At 31.9% G+C, this 27,292-nt stretch overlaps 1 long non-coding RNA gene across 1 annotated transcript in view; it reads right to left on the reverse strand.

Moving 5' to 3' along the window:
* LOC129021290 (uncharacterized) overlaps window positions 1–27,292 on the reverse strand; it is a 165,266-nt gene that overhangs the window by 33,250 nt on the left and 104,724 nt on the right. The gene's annotated exons all lie outside the window — the stretch shown is intronic.

Raw genomic sequence — 27,292 nt, forward strand, 5'->3', positions numbered from 1 at the left:
ACCTCCTGCCATGAAAGAGTAGATCAAGGCTCTCACTGGAAGCAACACAAGCTTCTTGTACAGCTTGCAAAACCGTAAGCCAAATAAACCGATTTATTTACAAGTTACGCAGCCTCAGGTATTCCTTTATAGCCACACAAAATGTACTAAAACAGTGGCACATGGAAATCATGATTGTATGATATTTGAAAATGGAAAAAAATAAGATTATATTGAAGTGCTCAAATAGCAGGTAAGTGAAAAGGGCCTCAAAACCTAGGGAGATGCCAGAAAATAAAAAGGTGAAACTCTCAAAGTTAATTAGATTTTAGAATGAGTCAATTCACATTAGTACTTGAAATGCAATTTTAGATACTGGGCACTGAAGTATTTAGTTATGGGCAAAGTAAATGTGTAATTTCATATGAGATGTGGATATAATTTTATTATGTTGAGGCATAGACACACACTTGATGATACCTTGAGATGAAAACAATGAGAGACATAACAATGACTAAAGATATCTCATTGATTTCTCTAAGTATCTTGTTCATCCAAACACAGGCAATGAAAATAAATTGGTGATTTTAGTAAAAGAAGTTAAACTTCGCTTTTCAGTTCCAGTTTGCTGTCTCCTTTCAGTAGCAAAATAGGAATAGAATTACCTGTTGGCTCTCTTGTCTGAAAGAAGAAGTTATGGCAAGATAAAAGAAGACATCACATCTGCAGGAAGAAAATGTAATGCATTCTGTATTGCATTATGATGTTTACTCAGGCATTTACCTCACATTTCAAAGCTGTAAGACATAATAGGCATTGCTGTCAGTCATTCAAAAAATTGAGAAGGTCCTTTTAGTGTAATGATTGCACAAGAAAGAGTACTCGCTAGATGTTTATGGGAAACCTATAAGGTTACCTTTGAAATATTTTGGACTCTTAGATGTTCTTCTTCATGTACCATTTTCCGAAAGGGTAGATGGTATTAGATGCTTTTGTGTTCAGAAATATGTGATTGAGATATTTGTAATCATTAATAAAAGTTCCATGATATGTGGTTAATTCTGTGGTAATGATCTGCAGGAAATACCATCAATTACCTTGCTGAACTGCTCTCATTATTACAGGATATAATGAACCGAAAAACTACATTAGTGTTGCTGTGTTTCTCTGCAATTAAAAAATTCTGCATTGAAAAATTTATTTTATAAAGGAAAAATATCCTTTTATCTCATGTATCTGCTAGAGGCTCAGAGCAGAATTTGGGAGGGAAACTGTCTTTGTCGCTTTTTAACTGACTGAACTTGGGCAATTTATTTAACCTCTCTAAGCCTTATTTTCTCTCTTTATAAATATTCCTGATAAAATCTATTTAATAAGCTCATTGAGAAGATTAAAGAAATGACAAAACAATGCTCTTGTTCTGATACCTAACACAGTAATTGCTCAATCTCTTGTGTACAGAATGAAAGTTAATACCTCATAGAACCTGCATGTAAAGAGATGTTTGGTTAATATTTCTAAATAGAAGCCTACATGTATTTAAAGCTATCACTTCTCATTATCAATGGGGTGTGGCCTTATCTTGCATTCATCTTGACTTTTAAAATTTAATTAAAATTATATATTGTTTTAATATAGTTTTAAATCATTAAAAATACAAAGTTTAAAAATTTTAAGTCATACAAAGTTTGGCCGGGCGCAGTGGCTCACGCCTGTAATCCCAGCAATATGGGAGGCTGAGAAGGGCGGATCATGAGGTCAGGAGATTGAGACCATCCTGGCTAACATGGTGAAACTCTGTCTCTACTAAAAATACAAAAAAAATTAGCCGGGCGTAGTGGCATGCACCTGTAGTCCCAGCTACTCGGGAGGCTGAGGCAGAAGAATGGCGTGAACCAGGGAGGTGGAGCTTGCAGTGAGCCGAGATCATGCCACTGCACTCCAGCCTGGACAACTGAGTGAGACTCCATCTCAAGAAGTAATAATAATAATAACAAAGGTTTTTTTTTTCTTTCAGTGTAGTCAATATATGCATTGGTAGTTCAAGAAAATGCAGGCAATAATTTCTTCAATATCAATCAAATGTACTCTCTTTAAAAAATATATTTTTGGCTGGGTGCAGTGGCTCATGCCTCTAATCCCAGAACTTTGGGAGGCCGAGGCAGGTGGATCACTTGAGGTCAGGAGTTCGAGACCAGCCTGGCGCACATGGTAAAACCCCGTCTCTGCTAAAAATACAAAATTAGCTGGGCGTGGTGGTAATTCCAGCTACACGGGAGACTGTGGCAGGAGAATCACTGGAACCTGGGAGGTAGAGGTTGCAGTGAGCCAGGACCGTGCCATTGCAATTTAGCAACAAGAGCAAAACTCCGTCTCAAGAAAAAAAAAAAAAATATATATATATATAAAAATATACACATATATATACACACACATATATATACACATATGTATTTTAATATTACTTCAAGTTCATTCTCTTTTTTGCACTTTAGCAACAAGAGCAAAACTCCGTCTCAAGAAAAAAAATATATATATATACACATATATATACACACATATATATACACACATATATACACACATATATATATATACACACATATATATATATACACATATATATTTTAATATTACTTCAAGTTCATTCTCTTTTTTGGTAACAATAGTCTAATTTGTTTTTCTTTTGTTTCTACCACAAGGCTGACATTGTTGAGGTAAAGGGAATGTCAGTGCATAAAACATAAATTTAATAAGAGCTTTATTCTAGAGATGCTGTTGACAGAATTTAAGTTACACTAGTTTAAGAGATATGACTTCTATGAAATTGCTTTAGGTTTTAGACTGACTTCCCCTATAGTAGAATAAAAGATTCATATTGAGTTCTTTTTGAAGATACTTTAGATTAAACATTATTTTTTTCTCTCTTTTTTCTTTTTTCTTCTTCCTTTCCTCTCTTTTCATGTGGATTTTGGCATAGAATTAACATATTGTTTGTATAACAAACAAGTTTAAGTATATGCTATTTTGTTTATACATTTTAGTTATATTTCTCCTAATTTTGGATTTATTTAACAGAAGTATCTAATTGTCCCATCTTTCCTTGCTTATAATATTTTCACATTTAAATATCATCTTAACTTCTCTGCCTTGCCTTTTTTTTGCTGAAAATATGGAGAATTTTGATAATATAATTGTAATTGACCTGTGATGTCTTTACACATATAAAACAGCATTACCTGAATTATACTGTTATCGTGCTTGAAAGGTCTTTGAAAAGATTTAACTGAAATAGACTGTTAAAAAGAACTAACTCTTAATATTTGCTGGAAGAACGGTGAGACTCTGCCAAACTTCTGTGAAGTCAAATGTATAACTCAAAAGGTAAATTTATAGCACTTAAAGTCGATAAGGCATTTTTAAACTTAAATACATCACTATAGTATCTTGACATTGAATATCATAGTTGACTACTTAAAAATACCCTGCACAATATAAAGCAGGATGTGTCACCTCAGCACTTTGTATTGATTGAACAAAATTTCACTAACTGGAAGTTGAAGCATTTCATCAGGCACATACTGTCCCTATCATGCAAGTTCAATAGACTCACCTGGTCCTATAATGGTAATAGAGTGGCATTTCACCACCTCCATTGTGATGAGAATAATAAAAAGAGTGTGCTACTCAGCTTTTAAAGCCTCTTTCTTAGAATAAGATGAATTTTATTAAGGAGGAAAGTTGATCATGAACAATCATAACCTTTAAAGTAAATAAGAATCATAGATATAGTTGAGCAAAACATATTAAAGATAATATTTTCAAAATGAGGAAAGAGTAATACTCCATAGTTTTAGAATTTTAAGCAAATATCAAATGCTACAATCACATAGAATGATTTAACCCCCAGATGAGGTCATTATGTAGCTTGTAAAACAAGCTAAGCAAATTTTTTTTAAAAAAAACTAAAACTTTGTATTTTAAACTTTTTTTTTTCCTAGTGACACAGTCTCATTCTGCTGTCTAAGCTGGAGTGCAGTGATGTGATCACAGTTCACTGCAACCTCAAATTCCTGAACTGAAGTGATCCTCCTGCCTCAGCCTCCTGATTAGCTGTGATTACAGGCACGCTCCACCATGCTTAGCTTAAATTGTAACTTTTAATGAGCATTAGTTTCATATTTCTAATGCAATGACTCTGTTATTATGTATAACACTGATGCATGGTAAAGACTGTGAAAATAAATAAAACATAATAAATAATATTGTTCTTTATTTAATTTCCTGTGTACTGGCAAGAAAAAGAGAAAAATTATCCCACAAATATCTATGAATTTATTTTTAAATTCGAATGACCTCAGGCCTTCTAATTGGAATAATTCTTGAGCTGCTTAGCTTATTTTATTCTGTGAATATTTGGATGACTTGATTAAATATAATACTATATTTTATTTGGACCTTATTTAGGCAATGCTTGTGCCTCCTTTTTTCTATCAGTTGCTACTATTCTAATAAAGTTTCCATCCTCCCTCACCTTCACTACCGTTATATCCTTTTAACTAAACTCCCTTTCTAATCTTTCCACCTCAGTCCACTCTCTGATGAGTAGCTTGAATATTGTTTTAAATTATTTTATGTGAATTGGGTCACTCCTTCCTTACAACCTTTTAAAAACTTCCATTATGCTTACAAAGTTGGGGTTTCTACTTTTAACATAAATAATCCTTAACATTTATCTAATCTCACCGAAGCTTTTCTTGCTGTGTTTTACATTTGCTGCGCTTGCTCTGTCCTTTTGAGGTTCTCAAACACACCACGTTCTTGTCTGCCTCAGGAGCTTTATACATGCACTTTCTTGAAGCCTGGTATAGGTAGCTTCTCAGCCTTCTGTTTCCAAATCTTAGATTAATCATCTACCAAGGGATGCCTTCTGAAGATGTTAAATTTAAAGTGTTTTTTTGTACTATTCTTCAACTATTCATGATTTTTTCCTTCAATTTATAAAACTAGCAATTAATTTTAATTTTTAGTACATTTATAATTTTTATTTCTGTGCCCCTTCTGACCATAAACTCACTGATGACAAGAAGCATTACTATTCTACCTACATTTTTTCCCCAATCAGCCCGCATTATGGATTATGTGTAGTAAATGCTCAACAATTACTTATTGAACCAATAAATGGTTACTAAATGAATACAATGACATAAGACTACAAGTAAGACAAAGGTAATAAATTTTCACACACAAGCACACACTCTCCAACTCTGCTGGTGTTATATAATTTTAATTGTTCCTATTCAAAGATGATACATTTTATAATCGTTGCAATTTTTATTGAAAGCCTTCTTCCTTGTTGATAGGCCTTCCCATATTATTGAAATAAGAAGTTCTTTTTAACTCTTTTTCTTTGTATATTTCTGTTATCTATCCTTTAAGTTACTAGCCAAACCCCAACTCTCGCACCTCTTTCTAACTTATTCTGAATTAATGTTATTTTCATATTTCCTCATGTGTAATGAAGTCCTCCTGTTAGTTTTCCTAACTTTGAATTTTATAGTTTGCCACATACAAAAATTATCATTCCTGACTTTTGATGTAACACTGTCCTAGGTATATATTAATACCCAAGTTCAAATCTATGTCCTGCCACTTACTCACTAAAAGAACTTAGGCAAGTCTCCTGTCTTCCCAGAGTCCTCATGTAAAAGCAAGATAAAATATATTCTATAGTACTGGAGTAAAGAATAAAATGAGATATCTTATTAAACTACTTTTTAAACTGTCTGAGAAATCGCACCTTCCCAATAAGTAATAACTTGATCAGCTGGGTCTTTCTCTCTCTCTTTCTACTCTCTGGTATTCTTCTTCCCCATGTGGCCTGTCCAGATTGTCTTTCCACATGATCCCTCCTGAAAGACAGCTAGACCTATATGGCATCTCAAGACTCACTAAAGCACAAAAGTGGAAACTGCCAGACTTATCTTAAGACTCAGGCTCAAATCTTGATCTTGTATGGTATCACTTCCACCACATTCTACTGGTTAAAGTGAATAATAGGGCAAGACCAGATTCAAAATAGGAACAGAGCCTTACAAAACATGAATTGAAAGTCATGGACCATTTTACGCTAGCTGTTACAAGTCATAATGTTCAATCCAAAGCATAGGCTTTGATCTTGCTAACTTTGTAATAACCCTAGCTTTGCTGTGTGTCCTGCAGCAAGTTGCTCTACCCTCTTCGCCTCTTGATTTCTTTATTTTTAAAGAGGTAATGATAACGGAATACAACTGCAAAGTTTGTTATGAGAATCACGGTTGTAAACCACTTAGGTGTTTGTCTGGCACATAATTCAATATTCAGTAAGTGTTAGTTACGCAAATTGCTGTTGTTACTTGCCAGTGAGAGGTTTATACTTGGCTAAGTTACTTAGCCCCTCTTAGCATCAGTTTTCTTTATATATATTTTAATGATGGTTATAATTTACACCTAATAGTGCGGTTGTGAAACTTCAGTGAGATGTTTTCTGGTTGCCTGGCACAGAATATTTAGATAGTCAATGAATCTTATGTTTCCCTCCCCAGGACTATAAGTCCTGATAAGTTGCAAAACATAAAATAATAATAATAATAATAGTAGTAATAATTTCAAAGTGGAACAAGCACTATATTCTCAATAAATATCACTTAACATTAACAAGTTAAAATATTTTTGAAATGAAATAAATGTTTAATTGGTATAAAAGGTAATAGAATATTTAAATTATTATTTATCAATCAATCAATTTTCCATTTTAAAAATTCAAAAATGTCTCGTGAAAATTATGACTAGTGGTGTAAATTGCCCATAAATTATTGGGAAATTATGAATTTACACTGTGAATAATTGTGCCTTAAATACTGTCACTAAAACTATAATATAAAATATAATTTTTTTGTACTGGTCCCAATTTCATAGCTTTGTCATTTGGATTAAAAGCAATGAAAGTATGCATAAGCCTACGCTAAGTAAATTCTTAAGTGTGCACTATGTAAATTCTTAATGGAATTTAAAATATTCATTCAGCATATACTAAATATTCAGTATAGAACCAAAGAAAGTAAACAAAGTTACGTTGAATACTTCTGCCTTAAAAGTTGTCATTAAAAAATGACTGGATAGATCAGTAGGGGGACTAGAGTTAACATTAATCTATTGTACATTTCAAAATAGTTAGAAGAGAATTTAAGTTTTCCTAGATTTAAGAAAAGATAAATATTGAAGTTGATGGATATCCCAATAACTCTGATTCCATCTTTACATATTATAAGAATGTGTTACCTAATCATATGTACCCCCAAAATATGTACATTTATTATCAATACAAACTTATAAAAATGAATAAATAAAAACAACTTTAAAGTAAGCAGTTGATAGACTTTTCAAAGGAATTTTTTCGAGACGAGGTATTCAATAAACATCACATGTGTTCCTTAAATCTATAAGGTACAGATTGACAGAGGTTTTTGTATCCCAGAAAAAGACATACACAAATTATAGTCTGACGCTATATTGAAAATAACATTGGCTGGGAAATCTGATGTATATTTGCAATGGAAATAACATTTTGATATTGGCAACGTTGTGAAACAAGAACATATCATACCTGTTCTCTAGCAAAGCCTCTCTACTGATCGAGAACAGGTATTATATGTTCTCTCAACATTTTTGTCAATTTGTCCTAAATCCTAATCTAGATTACAGAGAGACTTTGTGGCACAGAAATTAAATCTAACGATATCTGAGTATAATTTTTTAAAAATCTCATACATAAATGAGGCAAAGACTTCCCTAGTGTATTTTTTCTTTGATATTTCCCCCAGTTTGCTTAAACTGGCTCCTTATGGATATATTCCATGCAATGAGCACTTTATTTCTCTACAATGAACATTTATCTTATGTCTTTATTCTTTCCCAGAGCTGAAATTAATAGTGTGTACCATTCTCTAGTGTCAAAATTTCACTTCACATAAAACAGTTAAAAGTAGACATCCTAAAATGGAGAAGTAACACAGCAAAGAGTTATGAACATGGAAAAGAGTATTTCCTAATAACATTTGGTAAGATTTTCCCAATTGAAAACAATCAAAGCCTTTTTTTCTTCACAATTTCCTTGGAAAATATAGCTGGTTAATTAATTTGGCAATTACTTTTCAATCCTCTACTATAACACTCTAGAAGAGACACATAATATAAGCCACATATATGAATCACATATGTAATTGTATATGTTTTAGTAGCCACTTTAAAGATACATGTTCTAAAACAGGTAAAATTAATCTTAATCATATATTTTTGTTTAACATGAAATATTACCATTTTAACATGCACTCAATACAAAAATTATTATTGCGCTATTTTACTTTTTTTTGTATAAAGTCTTTGAAATTGTGCATTTACACTTCCATCTTAATCTTGATTAGGCACATTTCACTTCAAGTGGTCAATATGCTTTCTTAGACAAAAGCAGCCATGGTTGGACCAGAGTTAACAAGAAAGAAATTGGCAGAGAAAGAAATGAACATGACAGGCAGAGGCTAGATCATGTAGAGTTCCATGGATCACATAAGGTGTTTGGATTTTATTCTGAGCATGACAAGAAAAAGTCAGCAGGTAAAGAAGAGAAGACTGATAGGATGACTTGATTAGTCTGACTGCCATGTGCATGTTTGACTGGAGTAGAAGATTGTAAATGTGATGGCAAAGAAATCAGTGAGTTAATGCTATCTATAACACAAAAGAGTCATCACTGTGGCTTCAAAATTATATGGCATTTCAAGATTCAAGCAATAGTTTGTAAATTAGGATTCCTAGTTTGGTTGTTCACAAGCAAAAATATAGTTTCATGTATCCTTACAAGTATTACTGTATTGGTTAGAGTTCTCTAAAGGGACAGAACTAATAGGATATATGTGTAATATGAAAGAGAGTTTATTAAGGAGAATTGACTCAAACGAACACAAGGTAAAGTCCCTTGATAGGCCATCTGCAAGTTGAGGAGCAAGGAAGCCAGTGGTGATTCAAACCTCAAAAGTAGAGAAGCCTACAGCGCAGCCTTCTGTCTGTTGCCAAGGCCCAAGAGATCCTGGTAAACCACTGGTGTAAGTCCAAGAATCCAAAAACTGAAGAACTAGGAGTCTGATGTTCAAGGGCAGGAAGCATCCAGCATGGGAGAAAGATGAAGGCTAGAAGACCCGGCAAGTCTTCTCTTCCATCTTCTCCTGTCTGCTTTATTCTAGCCACCCTGGCAGCTGATTAGATGGTGCCCACCCTGACTGAGAATGGGTCTGTCTCTCCCAGTCCTCTGACTCAAATGTTAATCTGCTTAACAACACCCTTACAAACACGCCCAGGAACAATACTTTGCATCCTTTGATCCAATCAAGTTGACATTCAATATTAACCATCAATATTACATATTCTTCTGTTTCAAAAACTTAATAGCACTTCTTATAAAAATTAAATTTTCTTTCAATCTTATTGTATAGTAGCTTTGGAAAATCCATATACAAAGCCAAATTATAACATTTTATAGACAACTTATATGAAATATATAGATAGATGTTACTAAAATAAAATTGTAGTCATAGTTATCCTATGAAAAGCACTTCTTTAAATTTTTAATATTTTTCCAAACCTGTATACATGGTGTACAAGTGGTGTTAAATTATATTAATGCAATTTATAACATCAACATGTATGTTCAATTTGTTTCTGATTCTCTAATTAACCCTGTAAACCGGGCAAAAATCTAAATCATTTTTCTTATTTTCCTACACAAACATTATTCAAATGCTTGCTTCTTTCTGTAAATAATTTTAAATAAATTGGCCCACAAAACGAGAATTTGAATCCTAGTTTTAACACATAGTAGTTATCCACATTATAATAAACATCTAACGTAATCATGCAGTATACGAGATAAACAATTTTTTTAGAAAAGTCTTGGAACATACTGTTTTAATGATAATTGTATAACCATCAAGTTAAATAATGGATAACTGACTGACTAACAAGTGATATGGATAATTTTAAAAAATAATATACTAGTGAATATAATGTAAAATAAAAAATGATTGTTGAGTGATATGGAGAGAAACATCTTAGAGTCAAAAATTTACCTTAAAAATTCTGGTATATAAAAACTGAAAATGAACTTCTGTGATGATTAAATTTTGTGTCATCCAGATTGGTTTAAGAACAGGATGCTTACCTATTTGATCAAACATGATTTCTGGGTGTGTCTGTGAGGGCGTTTCTGATAAGATTAGCATTTGAATCAGTAGGCTGAGTATAGGAGTAGAGTAGATTGTCCTTCTCAATGTGGGTGGACATCATCTAATCAGAATAGATCAAAAAGGCAAAAGAAGGTATAATGTATTGTCTCTGCCTGTTTGAGCTTAGTCATTGGTCTTCTTCCACCCTTGGATTGGTACTTACACCACCATCAGCACTCATAGTAATTAGGACTTTATACTCAGACTGGAACTGCACCGTCAGCTTTCCTGAGTCTTCAACCCGCAGACAACAGATTATTGTACTTCTCAGTCTCTATAAATGCATTAGCAAATTCATTATAATGAATCTCTTTGTAGATAAATAGACATACATACACATATGTGCTTGTATATCTATACACATATATACACATGTATGTACATAAACAAATACATACACGCAGAGGGAGAGAGATTTATAAGATATATAGATCCTTTTGGCTTTGTTTCTCTTGAGAACCCTAACTAGTACAGTTGTCTAAAAATTTTCTTCAGAAAAAAGAATCTCTTGTAGAATAATAGGATTACAAAATTATAATCATATGTGTGTCAATAATTCAAACATACGTATGTAAATAATATTTGAACATGTAGGCCTATATTTTCCCTAAATATACACATATACACAAATCTACGTTTCCACAAATTCTTCTCCAGAAGAGTTATCAAATATTTCAGTAGAAACTCTTCTTGATTCAATAAACTAACAAGCAATAGACTTTTCTGGGCATAGTTCCAAGTAAGTATGATAATGCTGATTTGAAAGATGAAGCCCTCTTGTGGAAAGACAGCTATATACTCATATATTTCCCAATGCCTCATGGAAAGGAAAAAATACCCTAAACATATCTCTTACTGTACTCATTAAATACTGTGAAACGATTAGGGTAAATCAGCATTCACACTGCACCTCACTTTGTTTGGCTTTGTTTATAGAATCTATTTAGAAGCTCTTGGAGAAAACATTTGCCAAATTTTTAATCACTTATCAAATTCCTAGCAAGTAGAGTGCTTTCAAATGCTAACAATCTATAAACATAGTTATAAAAAACAAACAAAATGATATAGAATCAAACTGACAACTGGATAAGCACTTCAGCTGCATTTGTTGGAATTATTCCCACTCTCAAATGCTTTCCACTGGAAAAAAAAAGCACTCTTCCCTTTTATTTGAGCTACTGAGCTAGAAAGGCCAGTCGTCTTAATATCTTACAATATCTTAAAGACTGAAGAATGATAACTGATAGAATTTGACAGAAAATAATGCTTCTAATTTAACATATTTAGGAACCAATTGCCAGAGTAACCAATAACGTTAGAATGAACATATAAAAATCGGAACTGTGACAACTGTAATTGGAAAAATTGTGTGTGCAAAAACTCACTAAAAAGTGATTACTTATATTAACCTACATTTATAGATCTTTTTTCATAATTTTAATTATATGAGTATCATATAAGTGCACTGAAATAAAAACAAAACAAGCAAAGAACAATCATTTACACTTATGCATGAACTTAAAAATAACAAGGAAATTGTGTATCATGAGACTATATATTCTTTTCTATTTTGATTTTTGATAATATATTTTGATCTATTTTGATGATTATGTGGTTATCACATGTTTTGCTCATTTCCTGATGATTATGAAGAATTTCACCCTATTGATTTTCACTATATTCTACTACATTCAGGATCATTTAATCATCATAATTTTGAATAAACATAGAAATGAAAATGTTATCATGGTGTTTTGTAGAGAAGAAATAAACTATCTTTAAGGAGAATTTTGTGGCAATTCTCTGTGGAGAGAGTTCTAGATATGAATGATGTCCCTAAAAATGTATAGTGTCTTACTAAAATGGAAACATGTTTCAGAGAGCAATTGTTCCCATTTTGATCTATATTGTTTATTAATTATGTAATAAAGACAACATATAATCAAATCCAGTAAAAGTACATATAAAAATAAACATTTAAATTATGTTTCATATAGTTTCATAAATCTCCCAGAACATAAGGAACATTGTAGATATCTTTACATACATTTAATGCAATTCCCAGAAACTATGATATATTTATATATGTGAAAGAGCAAATATGAAATGCACCAAATATATTTTGATGGAATGTCAATTATGTTCAACCTAGCTACAGTCTAGGGAGGCATTAGTAAATTCAGAATTCAGAACACCAAAATCAGACTGTATTTTTAACTTTGTGTTTTAACCCGTTCCAGTTGTGCCCTCAAACAGCTGAAAAATATTACAGGATTAGGCTAGAACCCAAAGGAGCAAATTCTTAATCATAGATTTGGTGCTCAAAAGAAGCAGAAAAATTTTTCTTTTTCATTGAGATCACATTTAGAACAAGCCTGAGACCACTTTGAATAAGTATCCAAACATGCCAGTTTCTTTTGTCTCTAACACCTATATTTCCCTTCTCCCTATTTTAGATTCCGGCGTCCCCCCTGTTCCGCACTTTTTGGTGTTTACATTGGTAGAGCTCAGTTTCAGTCCCTGAGTAAGTCTGAATAAAATTAACAATTAAAAAAATAAATGTTTAAATACCATAACCATTATTTCTAAAATAATTACACATATTTTCTAATAAAAATCTACAATCATATGTAGCATGCTATCTAATAATGAATATATCCAAAGATAAATGCAATAGTCATACTATCTGCAACAAATAAGAGTGGCTAAATATGTAGAGGAAGAAACTGATATATTCCTAGAGACCTAGGAAATAGTCTTTAAAATAACTTTTCTGATGAACATTTCAATCTATATATTCTGTTTGCATATATAATTACCAAATTTTCAAGATAAAGCTTTATTTTTTATATATTTTTAAACTCATCAAATATTTTATAGCTATTATGATTTAGAATGAAGTGCTAGAAAAAATATTGACACAACACGGCACAGTATTTCTTGATACTGTCCAAATATAGAGTATCGAAATACATACATTTCCACTGGTCTTAAATTTCCTACCAGTTGGTTCAACCTTAGGAATTTCAAACTGATTAAAGGTAGGAGCACAATATTTCTTGAAATGTGGTGAGAATAAGAATTGGCACTGGGCAGCAGAAAAGTGTTGATATCACCATAGGAAGTATTTCACCTGCAATCACGAAATGTGAGCCTGTGGCATGTTAGGTATGGCTGAGATATTTGAGTTTTCCAAGATGAACAGATGGGAAATTTTTTTTAAAAATGTGGCAGAAGGGTACTGCACACATTCCTAATTTGGGGAAAATACTAAGATTATGGTTGTAAAAAGATTTATATACGTTTTTCTTTATTTTATCATCTCGATTCAGATTTTAAAATAAAACACTTCAATTTTTCCAAAGAATCTGCTGACTATATAAAATGTTGTCTCAAATCTAGACATCACTATTCACAGAGAATGATCCTTCTTACTAAATCCACAGATTGCTCTTCTGTCTAGTGAATATCCACCCTGCTAGCATGCAATATGAACCTTTGTAACTTTGCTTGACTATTGCTCCGCTGAACTACCAAGTCTTAGAATGTTAGTAAAGAGGAGCAATTTGTCCATATCTAGATCACTGAAGACATACTCAAAGGAAAACCAGGTATCAATATGGCAATTTTTTCTTACATATGCTCCATACATATCTGTCATGGAGTTTAGAAGCAAATGTAAGAAAAAATTGCCATATTGAAAACCTAGCCAGAACTGTTAGGTGACATTAGAAATTCGATTGAATTGCTGTAAAAATAAGGATTATTAAGTCTCTATAGGCTCTGGGGATTCTCAGTGTTCTTGTTTTCCAACTGGATGGTACAATTAGCTTCTGGATGAATAATACATAATTATATGTTGCAACCAACCCTGACACTTACTGTCCTATCCCTAGAATTGACACACCATTAGTAGCTTTGGGAATTACTAGAAAACAGCTTATCTATGGATTTATGTAAGCAGTTTGGCAGCAGCGTTGCATGAAAATCCAGCAAAAATAAAATGGGTATATCAAATGTAATGCACATGCCAAATAGAATATCTTTAACTAATGACATTCATCATTTTTTCCAAAGGTGGGTTAATAATTTAGACGGGCTTAGAGAACTTCCTTTAAATTTTACTAGTGAGGGTTTTGTTCAGCTAATTTTATATAAACATAAACTACTGTTTATGTTAGTGATGGCAAAATTTACAAAGTTAATATATTTTGAATGAATATTAATGAACCCTAAATCAAGGTTTTAGAATGATAGGATCTAGAATACTAGATGGGAATTTTCTTATGAAAGAAATCACTTATTAGGAATAAGAAATGTGTACAACTGGCCAGGAGCGGTGGCTCATGCCTGTAATCCCAGCACTATGGGAGGCCAAGGTGTGCGGATCACAAGGTCAAGAGTTTGAGACCAGCCTGGCCAACATGGTGAAACCCTGTCTCTACTAAAAATACAAAAATTAGCTGGGTGTGGTGGTGCGCACCTGTAGTCCCAGCTACTCAGGAGGCTGAGGCAGGAGAATCGCTTGAACCCAGAAGGCGGATGTTGCAGTAAGCCGAGATTGCACCACTGCACTACAGCCTTGTGACAGAGTAAGACTCCATCTCAAAAAAAAAAAAAAAAAAAAAAAGGAAAAAGAAATGTGTACAACTAAGTTATATCAAATTATCCTATAAACTCAGAATAATACAGTTGCATGTTATTGTTTTGTCAGTTTTTCTAAAACTAATAAAACAAATATCTCAAATTTTCTTATTAATATGAATTACGAGTTTCAGTTTTGGAAATCCTTTCCTTTTCCAGTTTTTTCACTAGGCTATCCAATGCACTTGATATCATATTTATTATATGGCTTAAATTTTTAAAAGATTTGGATATTTGTATTAATTTGTATATAACATCAGTACACTGGGCATATTTTTGGTAGAGAAATAAGCATTGTAGAATGTTACAAACTGTTTACACATTGTACAGTAAATTATTTCTTGAAAAGATCGTCAAGATCTAATTTTAATAAATAAGATGTAGACACTTAAAAGATGTCACAATGATTAATGATGGAACATAATCTTTGTATTTTTGCTGAAATAAAATGTTAAGCATTAATGGAAAATTTTAAAAAAAGAATATAGGGTAAGCAAATGTTAACAACAAAAATTATTAAACGTAATATAAATAGACATATGTTATACATCTGTGCACATAAGCTTGTATAATTCAGCTTAGGCTGACATAGCTCAGGCCGCATGGTGGCATAAACAACAGGAATTTATTTCTCACAATTATGGTACTGGAAATTCTATACTCGAGATGTCAGCCAAGGGTTGTCTTTCTGGCTTACAGATGGCTGCTTTTCTGTGTGTTTGCTTCTATAGCAGAGAGAGAGAGAGAGAGAGAGAGAGAGAGCAACTCCCTAGCATCTCTTCTTATAAAGGCATTAAATCTCGTCATGCAGGCAGAACAACCTCATCTAAATCTAATTACCTTCCCAGGGCCGCATCAACAAATACCATTATATTGGGGTTGGGACTTCAACATATCAATTTTGGGGAGACACAATTCAGTCCATAGCAATACTAAAATACATTCCAGGATGTTATTTGAAATATAGTATAAGCCTAAATTATGATAATTATTTTCTGGATGAGTTTTTTTTAAACAATTTATAAAGTTCTCTTTTTAAATAACCTTTATTAAATTTAGAGTTGAGTTTCAGTTATCGTTAGAAAAACTTGACAGTCCTTTATAATTACATAGTTAATAGAATAATGAATGGTGTCATCTTTTATACGTATTTGCCTTGTTTATAATTAAATTATAATATTACTCACACTGATTTTTTAGAAACCATAACAAAGGTTTTTGATTCTTCTCAATTTTTATTCCTTTTATCATGTATGAAAGAGGATGCAGAATTCTTAGGGCCATAAGATACATTTCTTCGGCTGATGTGGATTTCAACTGAAGGCATTCTATACAGCTGTAATGGTCTAAGCAGAACAAATGGAATTTCTGTTGCTGTGGCAGACTGAAGTTACCAACAATTAAGAAAAACAACCAAAATACAATTTAACAATCAGCTGCTGAATGGTTGAGAAAAAAATAAAAAGAAGAAGAAAAGGTGAAAAGCATTTCTAATAGCACATTGATAGAACTATTTGAGCCATACACAAATCCCAGGAATCACCTGAAGTTGTAATAGCTCTTAAAATTGTAGGTTTTAAAACTGTGGATTAGAAACTATAGAATAAAATGGAGCTCAGATAAAATACTGACACGCAGCCTTTGAGGACAACTTAACAATAATCTAATTTTATTTAGTATATAGTTTTACCTTGCTGTATTAGGGAACAGGGAATGACACAGGTTCTCAAATTTTATTAGAGAAAATTTGTAGGTACTCAAAATTTATAAATCAAGAAATGTGTACTGATGAATATGAAGATAAACATAAAAATAAGTACCTAAGATGTTAAAAGTAGTTATTTCTGTGTTTGTTAATGTAGGATGGGAAATGGGAGACCCAGAAAGGCTTTTAAAAATACAACACTGAGTTACTAATTTACACTTCAATGTCAAGAGTGAATTACATTGACAATATTTATAATTTTAATATAGGAATTATTTTATGTAGCGTTACTTCCCACAGAATGCAATACCTATTAAGCTAAAGTATTTCAAATTGTGTCTTAAAATAGTATTTCAAGTTTCTGCCATTTTGAAGACATCTACACTGTTTGAAATGTTGAATTATTTGATTTTAAAAAACTTTAAAAATTGAATCTGTATATATAATGTAAAATATTTCAAAAATAATATGGATGGGTTCTTATATAATATAAATAACATTAAAATTAAACTTTTTAAGTTATTTTAATACATTTATATATTTCTTCTAATTATCTTTGTTAAATATAATTATTATAAATGGGTGTACAGGAGCAGTCATAAATAGAAAGAAATTTTTTCACTATTCAACTGTGCATGTATTAATCAATTGATTTTTAATTTTGGCTACAGTATAGATATTTTAAAACAAAAACAAACTTTAAGTTTTCCCTGCTCCTAAGAAGTGTGTCATCTTGATCAGAAGACAGAGAAATAAACCAAAAATTACAGTGTAGTGTAAGAAGTGCTAAGGTTGTGTAATATATTGGGATCTCAGAGAGGACTGAAGAGGGACATCTAAATCAGTCATGACAACTCCTGTATGACAAACTAAATAGTATTACTATGCATATGTTAAATAATTATATTTTCTAACGGCATTTTTTTACAATCTCAATTTTTTTTGCTTTATACACAAGCAATACACTTTCAATAATATTTTGACCTTCAATAATTAAAACTATACATCTAATAAATAATAAAAGATGTTTCAGTAAGTGATTTTAACGATATTTTCAAAAGAGACCATTACTGACATTATGCTCTTAATATTTTTAAAAATACTGTTAGCAACTCAAATGTTTGGACTGCAAAGTAACCTATCACTGAAGAATGGTACTAATTAAATTCAGTAACTCAAACCATGTCTTCACAAAGTACTGGCGGGGTCTTCAGTAAAGAAATAGTTACAATCCTCATAAAACAGAGTTAAGATACTTATAAAGGAAGAGGTGAAGAAAGGATGGTGAGGCATAGAATATAATAGTCCACATTCCAAGTTATGGAGGCTTACACACATCATTCAGAATGCTGTTTAAATCAAATGTAAGTGTTTTAGTAGGGTAGCATTAGAATCTGAACTATGCTCAGATATTCTGTTAAGATATTATAACAGTATTCCAAGCAGAGATTTCAAAATCAGCAAGATTTGGCTCACAAATATGTTTCCTTTGGCCAGCACACTGTTTGAATGTGATTTGTTGTTACTGCAATCCCATGCTACAGTTAGTAATTCTTTGTATGAAACCTCCCCTGTTCAAATTACTGTGTGGTTTCTCTCTAGTGATTAGACTTAGATACATTTTCCATTTATCATGGGACTTGCTCTTGTTTCCTTTATATCAGACAAATATTTTCCTACAGTATACTATGTCTTTTTTAAAAATGGAAATGCAAAATTTAGATAGACTTGATTTTTTCACTAAAAGTGAGAGGGCATCTTTTCCTGTAGACGTACAGTTATTCACACGTGTTTGATGAAAGAAATAAGTAACTATGAGGGAAAAATGTATCTGCCTGAGACCCCAATATAACCCGCACCTGTAGAGAAATATGCTTTTGGGAACACTGGACTGCTGGAAGCAGGGCACTGCTCAGGAATGCTTGCACTCTGATTCTGCTCCCACCTGCCTCAATGCTGATATTATGATCTTACTGCCACTGATTTAAGGTCAATACATACAGGATGCATATTTCTGTAAACACTGTTTTAATGAAAGAAATGAAAGCAAATTGTTGGTTTAACTTTCTCCTTAATATGTGTGTAAGCCTCAGGGATTTTTCTCAGTATAAAACGAAGTTTCTCGTATCTGACAAGACCCATGTTCATAATCTATTCCTGAAAGTATTCCCATTGAGTGGCTTGTGGGGCTCAGGAAGTCTCAGGTGAGCTGCACAGTATTCCTTCTTTGCTTGCATTTCTTACCGGGTATTATTTTTTGTATTTTTATTAAATAGGAAACTTTATCCAGAAATGTGCACATTCATTTTTGCATGTGAGTTTCTTGCCATCACTAGTTAGTTAATATGCAATGCTGCAGCACCATAAGAGGGACCATAACAAATTTATGGAAACAAGAAATGGTGGAAAGCATAATAAACTGAAAAAAGGCATACCTTTTAGTGTTTTCTAAAATGTGAATTAATGGACTTATAGCATTGTGAAATACAGGGATATATAAGGTATAAAAATTGTTTAGAGCCAAATCATTTTACTGGTGGTATATTTAAAATATAAATCTATTGAATAAAATATAAATTAAATGTGGTGAGCCAAAGCAAACATTTTCAAAAGTAATCTAGCTGGAAATAATTGGGGTTACCTGGGTGAAGATACAGCTGAGAACTTAAAGGATGGATGATAATTCTAAAAACCCTAAAACATATGGGTCATATTCTACTGTAAATGACAAAACAACAAATATGCATAAACATTACCCAATTATCTATAGGCTCAATGAAAATATTCATTAGACAGAAGACATTTCAACAGTGTCCATAAGAAGTATATGTGTGTGTACATGTGTATGTGTGCATACACACTGAGAAGAGTTTGAGAAGTTTATAACAGGCTAATTAAAATTAGAAAGCATTGCTATAAAATAAGGCGATCGTTGTGCTGTTTTATATTAATTTTCTACCTGTGAACATTTTTTAATAATATAGTGTGGCAACATTTTTCCAAAGGTATGGAAATAAAGTCTGTTTATTTTAAATTAAAACTTTTAAAATAAAAGAAGTCTCAGTTGTCAATAATATATACACCTGTTCTTGTCAAAAACAGAATTGTATACTTCCCAGTACAGTCAAGACAGGTTTTTTTAAAATTCATTTTTAAGTTCAGAGGTACATGTGCAGGTCTGTTACACAGGTAAACTTGTGTCATGGGGGTTTGTCATACAGATCATTTCATCACCCAGGTATCCAACCTAGTACCTATTATTTTTCCTGATCCTCTCCGTCCTCCCACCCTCCAGCTTTCAACGAGCACTGGTGTGCCTTGTTCCTCTTTATATGTCCATGTGCTCTCATTATTTAACTCCCACCTATAAGTGAGACTATGTGGTATTTGGTTTTCTTTTGTCAAGACAGTTTTAAAACTATTTTTTCCAATAACAAGCATACTATGTAATCAATGATGTGATTGTTCCTACTTAATAATTTAAGCATTTTCATATTTTTACACATTCTTTATACTTAACACTCTTTTATCTGGATAATATTCACTGGTTTGTGTTGTAAAAAATTATTTAAACTTAACTCTGTTTAAGATACAAAAGTTATCATCAAGCATTCATTTTTAAACGTAAAACAAGAATTATCATTAATTTATAGAAGGTTTATGTGTACAACTAAATTTTTAGCAGACCTTTACTTCTAGCCAAGGGTATGTATTAATAGTTTTTATCACATCCCTGAGAACAGCTAAAAAAAATGAGAAAATATAAAAATCTATTTGAAGGTCTGTTAGCAACAAAGATATCAGAAAGTCAGGAATTCCTAAGAGGAAAGACTGGTCATTCCACTGATAACATTAAATAGCTAATTCTATGATGAAGGAAAACGATCAAGAAACAAGCCCTTAGGGAGATTAAAACTGAGTCTTAATATAGCTCAAGTGATGATTCAATTGAAGAAGTTTGCCTCTCTTACTGAGACCAGAAGCTAAAAATCCAGAACCTTGAATTAACTCTGTAATTTTTCATATAGAGCATCCAGACTTAATTTAAACCTTGCACGTCAGGAGATAAAACCAAACACCAATGAATGAGTAGAAATAACCCCAAATAACACACAGTAGAAATAACCCCAAATAACACACAGTAGAAATAACCCCAAAACAATCCATATATGATTAACATGATGAAGAAAATGGAGAACAAAAAGAGAAAATTGCAGCAAAAACTGGATTCCACAAAAGAGAACTAGGTTTTTGATTCTCACTTCCACTTCCAGTTAAGGGGACACGAAAGTTCTTTGTTCTCACAGTAATAACAACAACAAACAAACAACACACACACACAAACACCCATGGAAAATAAAAATAGTTTAAAAATATATAATGGTTATGGGCTGAAATGAGTATCCCTGAAATTCATATGCTGACGTCCTAACCCCCACTACATGAAAGTGTGTCTCTATGTGGAGACAGGGTCTTTAAAGAAGTAATTCAGTTGAAATGAGATCATTGAGTTGGTCCTAATTCAATATTGCTGGTGCGCTTAAAGGAAAAGGTGATTAGGGCACAGATACAAGCAGAGAAAGACCATGTGAAGACACAGGGAGAAGATGGCCATCTACAAGCCAAGGAGAGAGACTTAAAAGAAAAAAAACTCTACCAACACGTTTATCGTAGATATCTAGTCTCCAGAATGGTGAAAAAATAAATTTTTATTGATCAAGCCACACAGTCTGTGGTACTTTGTTATTGCAGCCCTAGCAAAGTAATACAATAACCTAGGGAATCATACAAAAGAAAGATTTAAAAGAACTGAATTCCACAGAGAACTGAGTCATTCATAGATGAGTAGGTGTGGCGGGAGCTGTTGCACCTTCCAAAGCTGAGGGCAGATGGCTGATCTGTGTATAAGTAAGTCTGACATAGACAAAGAGACTGAAAATGAAAAGAAATCAGTCAGGTCTTGAACAACACGGTGAGCTGTCTAGGCATGTTCTAATCTTGAAGAACCAGAAACAAAAGAAAAGATCACTAGATCAAGCAATTGTCTTCCAACATCCCCAGTATTGTCAAGAAAGTAGGAGTGGAGGAGGGAGATGGTGGGCAGAGCAGTTATAGTGTTGCTCATGTTCAGGTGATTATGTTCAGTGGGATTGCAGGAGGAAATGAATATAAATGAGTTGGAAGGGGGTTTCTGGAGTAGTGGTGGTATCTCATAAGTTTTATCTGTGATAGATATTTGAGTGTGCATTTCCTTGGGACATTCATTAATCTACACACTAATAATCTGTGCACTTTCCTGTAGGTAGGCCATACATCTAACAAAATACTACTTTTAGCAACTAATATATTACTCTTTCAAAAGAGGTTTACAAAAATACATATGTGTGGGTGTGTATATATGTATGTTCTTAATTTTGAAAGTGTATTTCTAAATGTGTCCATTTATTCATCTTATCTATTTAGTATATCAATCTATCTTGAAAAACACTGATTATTAACACTCTAAAATATTAAAATGTTCTTGCCATATTGTGGAATTATACAATAACCCTCCTTAATAAGTTTTTAGTAATTTCAGTTGCTTACCTGTATTTATTTGAAAATATGACAATTAAAAAATACTTTTCATGATTTTCTATACCTACAAAGTCAGAAGTCTTTAATACAGTCCTCACTTATGGGATATTTTATTCTTTTTATTGACCTCTTTGTATCACTTACCTTTAATTGCTTGGTAACTTCCCTGCTCGGTTTCACAATTACAAAGTTATGTGTGTATTACTCCTCACCTCCTATTCATAGATACTCCTTCACCTATGCTTTTCATTTGCCTAATTATTTTCAACTCATAATGTGTACCTCCTCTCCACTTTTCCCTAATTTTCTACCCCTTCCATATCCCGGAATATGTTAATTATTATATGATCTATATCATAACATCACATACAAGTATCTTTTTTACTATGAATCTTTTTAGGCAGAAATAATCTCTCTATATATATCTATCTATATATATATATATACACACACACACATATATACATACATATACATATATACATATATATATGAAATGTTCATATGTATGAATATATCCTCTCTATGTGCTTAATATAAAGAAAAATACCTTGCAGTAACAGCATATTCTTAAATTCTTTCGAGAAGAAAGAGTATGTTTGAGGGAGGGAAGGAAGGAAGGAAGTAAGGAAGGAAGGGAGGAAGGGAGGGAGGAAGGGAGGAAGGGAGGGAGGGAGGGAGGGAGGGAGGAAGGGAGGAAGGGAGGAACGAAGAAAAGAATAAGGCACATATAAGACCTTTACTTTTTAGATGAGTATGTCAATTCCTTTCTTTGATTTCCGTTGAACAAATTATGAGGTATAAAAAGAAACCATTCTAATTATTTATAAAGTGATCTCAACTTAGTCCACGTGAGTATTGCCTGATAAGTTATGGGTCTAGTTGAGTGTATATAGTTATAAGAATATGTCAGATCTTTTTGCATTTTGAGTCAAAAACCACAAAGAAAGTTTGAAAGCTACTGCTCTAGATAACTCTTTTAAAGGATCAAACAACAAACAAACATTTTGGGAATGTAAGTTATAGTCATGTTTAATACTTTTAGTCATGTCTATTATATCTGGATTTACTAATCTTTGCTCATTTTGATTGCTGTTGAATTAGGTCAACTCATAAAAATAGATTCATTGTTCATTGTTAAACAATATTATTTCACATATTTATTAAACAGGCTAATAACAAAAATAATCAAACATATGTGTATAAAAGCTCATCTATAAAAAATAAAGAAAAATGACAACTTATATTTACACTATAAAATAAATAACTTTTAATAGACCTATAAGTCATATATACATTCAAACGTGGTGACTGGTTTGGTCATATTACAAATTGTATTGTTATATTTTCTTTTTCTTTTTTTGTTATATTTTGTTTTTACATTTTTATTCCCTTGAAATTTTAATGAAAATAGATTTATCATGAACTAAAGTCAGGTTTAGAACAGAAAATACATTGAATCTGTTTGATTATTTAATATAATTTACAGTGTCCTACCCTTAACACAATATTCTAAACCTTTCTTATGAAGCCCAGGAGTGAGAATATCTTTTATAGATTTATTTACAAAAATAAACTGAGTGGAAAAAAATCATAAAAAGTTTGAATTGTGGAATATTTAGAGCAAAACACTGAATAATTATTACAAAACCAATGCACTAATTTAAAGTAGACCAATTAAATTTTTATCTAGTTGGGAACTTTAGAGGATATTTCCAAATTAGTAAGTACAGTTCATAGTTGAATTCTTAAATTGTGCACCTTTTATGAGTTCATCTGAAGACATCATAAATATTTTTTATTTTTCATAGAGAATATTAATATTTTCTTAGAGAAACTCGGTTTAAAAAAATGGTGAGTGAACAACAAATACTATAAAGAGAATTGTCACCTAGAACCCTTACTCATTTCCAGCAGGATCAAAAGTTGCTAGGCGCCAAGTGAAAGATAAATATTAACTAGGGCTGTCAATACGTATGAAGGAACAAGAATTAAGACTGTATAAGGTAACCAAGCAGGCCTGAAACTTTTTGACAACTATATCATAATTATTTCTTCATTAGCAGTGCAATCAGTTCTTCCACGATAGTTAACAAACAAATATTTCTGGTAAAAAATATATCTTTTTTATATATATTCTTTGCAAAATAAGTTATCCTTTCCACTGTCATGTAAAGGGATTCTGAATTAAGAGGAAAGGCCTTAATGGCAAGATGTCTTACTGATAGACGATGTTGAAACAAATTTATATTTACATAACCTGTATGATAAGTGATGTTTATGTAGGTGCATAGACGAAAGATATAAAATAAACATGTATATATAATTTAAATAATCTACAATAAATATGATAGATTAATGATAAAATTATTAAGCCAGGCACGGTGGCTCATGCCTGTAATCCCAGCACTTTGGTAGGCCAAGGTGGATGGATCACCAGAGGTCAGGAGCTCAAGACCAGCCTGGCCAACATGGTGAAACCCCGTCTCTACTAAAAATACAAAAATTAGCCAGGTATGGTGGAGCATGCCTGTAGTCCCAGCTACTTGGGAGGCTGAAGCAGGAGAATCACTTGAACCTGGGAGGCAGAGGTTGCTGTGAGCTGAGATTGCACCACTGTACTGCAGCCTGGGCAATAAGAGCAAAACTTCATCTCTAACAATCATAATAATAAAAATAGTAATAAAATTATCTAGGAATCTTAGCTAAGTCTTACCAGGAAGTGTGCTATTGCTTTATATTATTTAATTCTGTCCTCATCACAACTCTCTGAGACTGTTACTAGTATGTCTATCTTACAGGTGAGACAAGGATGTATAGAGAGCATAATTATGTTTTTTAAGATTATGTAGCCGGTGAGATGCACAGATGGGATTATAAACCTGTTGATCCATATCTTATCTGTGGCATATAAATTTACATTAGTTTTTCAGTATGGCAGAGGACATTTGGGATATTAACCATAAAGCAAGCATTAACTACACACCTGTGTGCCTAATAGTAGCAGTGGTTCCTAATATTTATTTTAAATAATCAGAATTGAACAATGAAAGGAAATAAACACAGTTTACTGTTTATATAGTTGCTCTAACCAAGTACAAGCATGAGACTATGCATTTCTATAGAAAAGATTTCAGTAAACATCTTCAAAATTCATGCAATCATGTTCCATATCAAATAGATTAAATTAATCTATTTGAAAATGGTTAGAGATAGAAATAACAATAATGCTGTGGTTATTTTGCTCTTATCTATCTCAAGAAAACTATAGCCTTCAAAGAAGAATGCATTGAATCTTTCTTGAAGCATCTCTCTAAAACATCATTTGTTTCGCTTTTTTTAATTTCCATTGTAAACTAATCTTTGCTTTTAAAAACTGTATGCCATGGAAATTAAGCATTTTTTTTATTTTTGTGATCCATGGGCTTTAGATCATGCTATATAAAATAATGTGTGTAATAAAATCATTACTTTTGTTTCTAATCTCTCTACAGATTAAGAGAACAAGAATATCTATTTTGAATGGAAAATTCTCTGTTTTTAAACAAAATTTATAGCCTTCATTTTTTTCCCACTTCAATATAAACTCTACTTTCCATATCCAATACTTTTTAAAAAATCAATGTAAATGAGGTGACTGTGAACACTTGTTTAAAAAAGACCCCTGTAGCAGCCAAGATATCTCACACACTATGTCATTACGTTTAAAAACTGCCTCTTATCTAATCACATTTAAGATGTCACAGAAATATCAGCAAACACTCTTGAAACATTCCCTTAATCGTTTTCTTGCAGTAGTGTGCAAAATGCTGGAAATAATTGAAAACAAATTGTATCTCTCTGAGCAAAAGAAACAATCTGCATGCACTTTATAGCAATTGAAGGACTATTTATTTCCATCAGAAACGAATAAACGTGTGTGACTATCTTAGATAAAGAATTTAGTCAGTTCATATGGAATAAATGATATTTCATCGCCACCAAAAAAGGGAAGAATTTATGTACAAAACTTCCACTTACATTTTTATCAAAGTATACTAGGTTGCATTTAAGCGACATATATAATCATTTTTTATTTCTTTAGTAATCATAAATGCAACCTAAAATGTTACTTTTTAATTTTTTAATTGGTAACTTTTAAAAATGTTAAAACTGTGCTAATATATGCAGTGACATAATATAATTATATGTTGCTATTAGAACTAGTATGTCTTTATTCCTTTTTATAAAGAAGTTTGACAATATGGATAACGAGCATATTTTTCAAAATTGTACCTGCCGTATTTTTTTTTACTAAAGTAGAATGTCCAACAAACTACACAAACTATGACTATCCAGGCTAGACGAACATTCGTAAACAAAAGGTACCTACATAACCATCATTGAATGGTAAAAAATAAATAAATGAGCAAAACTGTCCAGTTGCCATTTCACCCTTAGAAACTCATACCCTTACTGCTTTTAGCAGCATGAATACCACCAAATTATTTTACAAAGTCGATGAAATATTTATATTCCTACCAATAATGTATAAGTCCCACCCTCCATATTCTTACCAACACATATAATCAGATTTTCTTATTTGAAAATTTGGCCATCCCATTAGTTGTAGCTAATTGAAATTTTATTTTGCATTATTTAATTGAGAACTAATAATGCTGAACATCCATTGATATGTTTTTGAACTATTATGAGTTCTTTATAAAGTCTAGAGAGATAAATCATATATAACCAAATTTATAAATTAATTCAATAAATTTTTCATCTAAAATTATATAAAATATTAAAATTATATTATTCATGTATTTGTAATTATATAAAATCAATAACTATATTATATATATTTTTAATTTCTTTGCTGATTTGCATGGTACATTTTTTACAATCAGTTGCACTACACAAATGTAGATCTCTTTCTGTGGCTTATTATGATTCTTTAGTATTTTTTAATGATTTACTTTATGAAGAGGATATTTTAATGCAGTAAGATACTCCCACTTCATGTAGGTTTTTTGATTACTTTTTGCAAACACATAACATGTTACCACAACCACAACCAAAATACAAAATT

The sequence above is a fragment of the Pongo pygmaeus genome, chromosome 1 (assembly GCF_028885625.2).
Source record: "Pongo pygmaeus isolate AG05252 chromosome 1, NHGRI_mPonPyg2-v2.0_pri, whole genome shotgun sequence".
NCBI classification, from domain to species: Eukaryota; Metazoa; Chordata; class Mammalia; order Primates; family Hominidae; genus Pongo; species Pongo pygmaeus.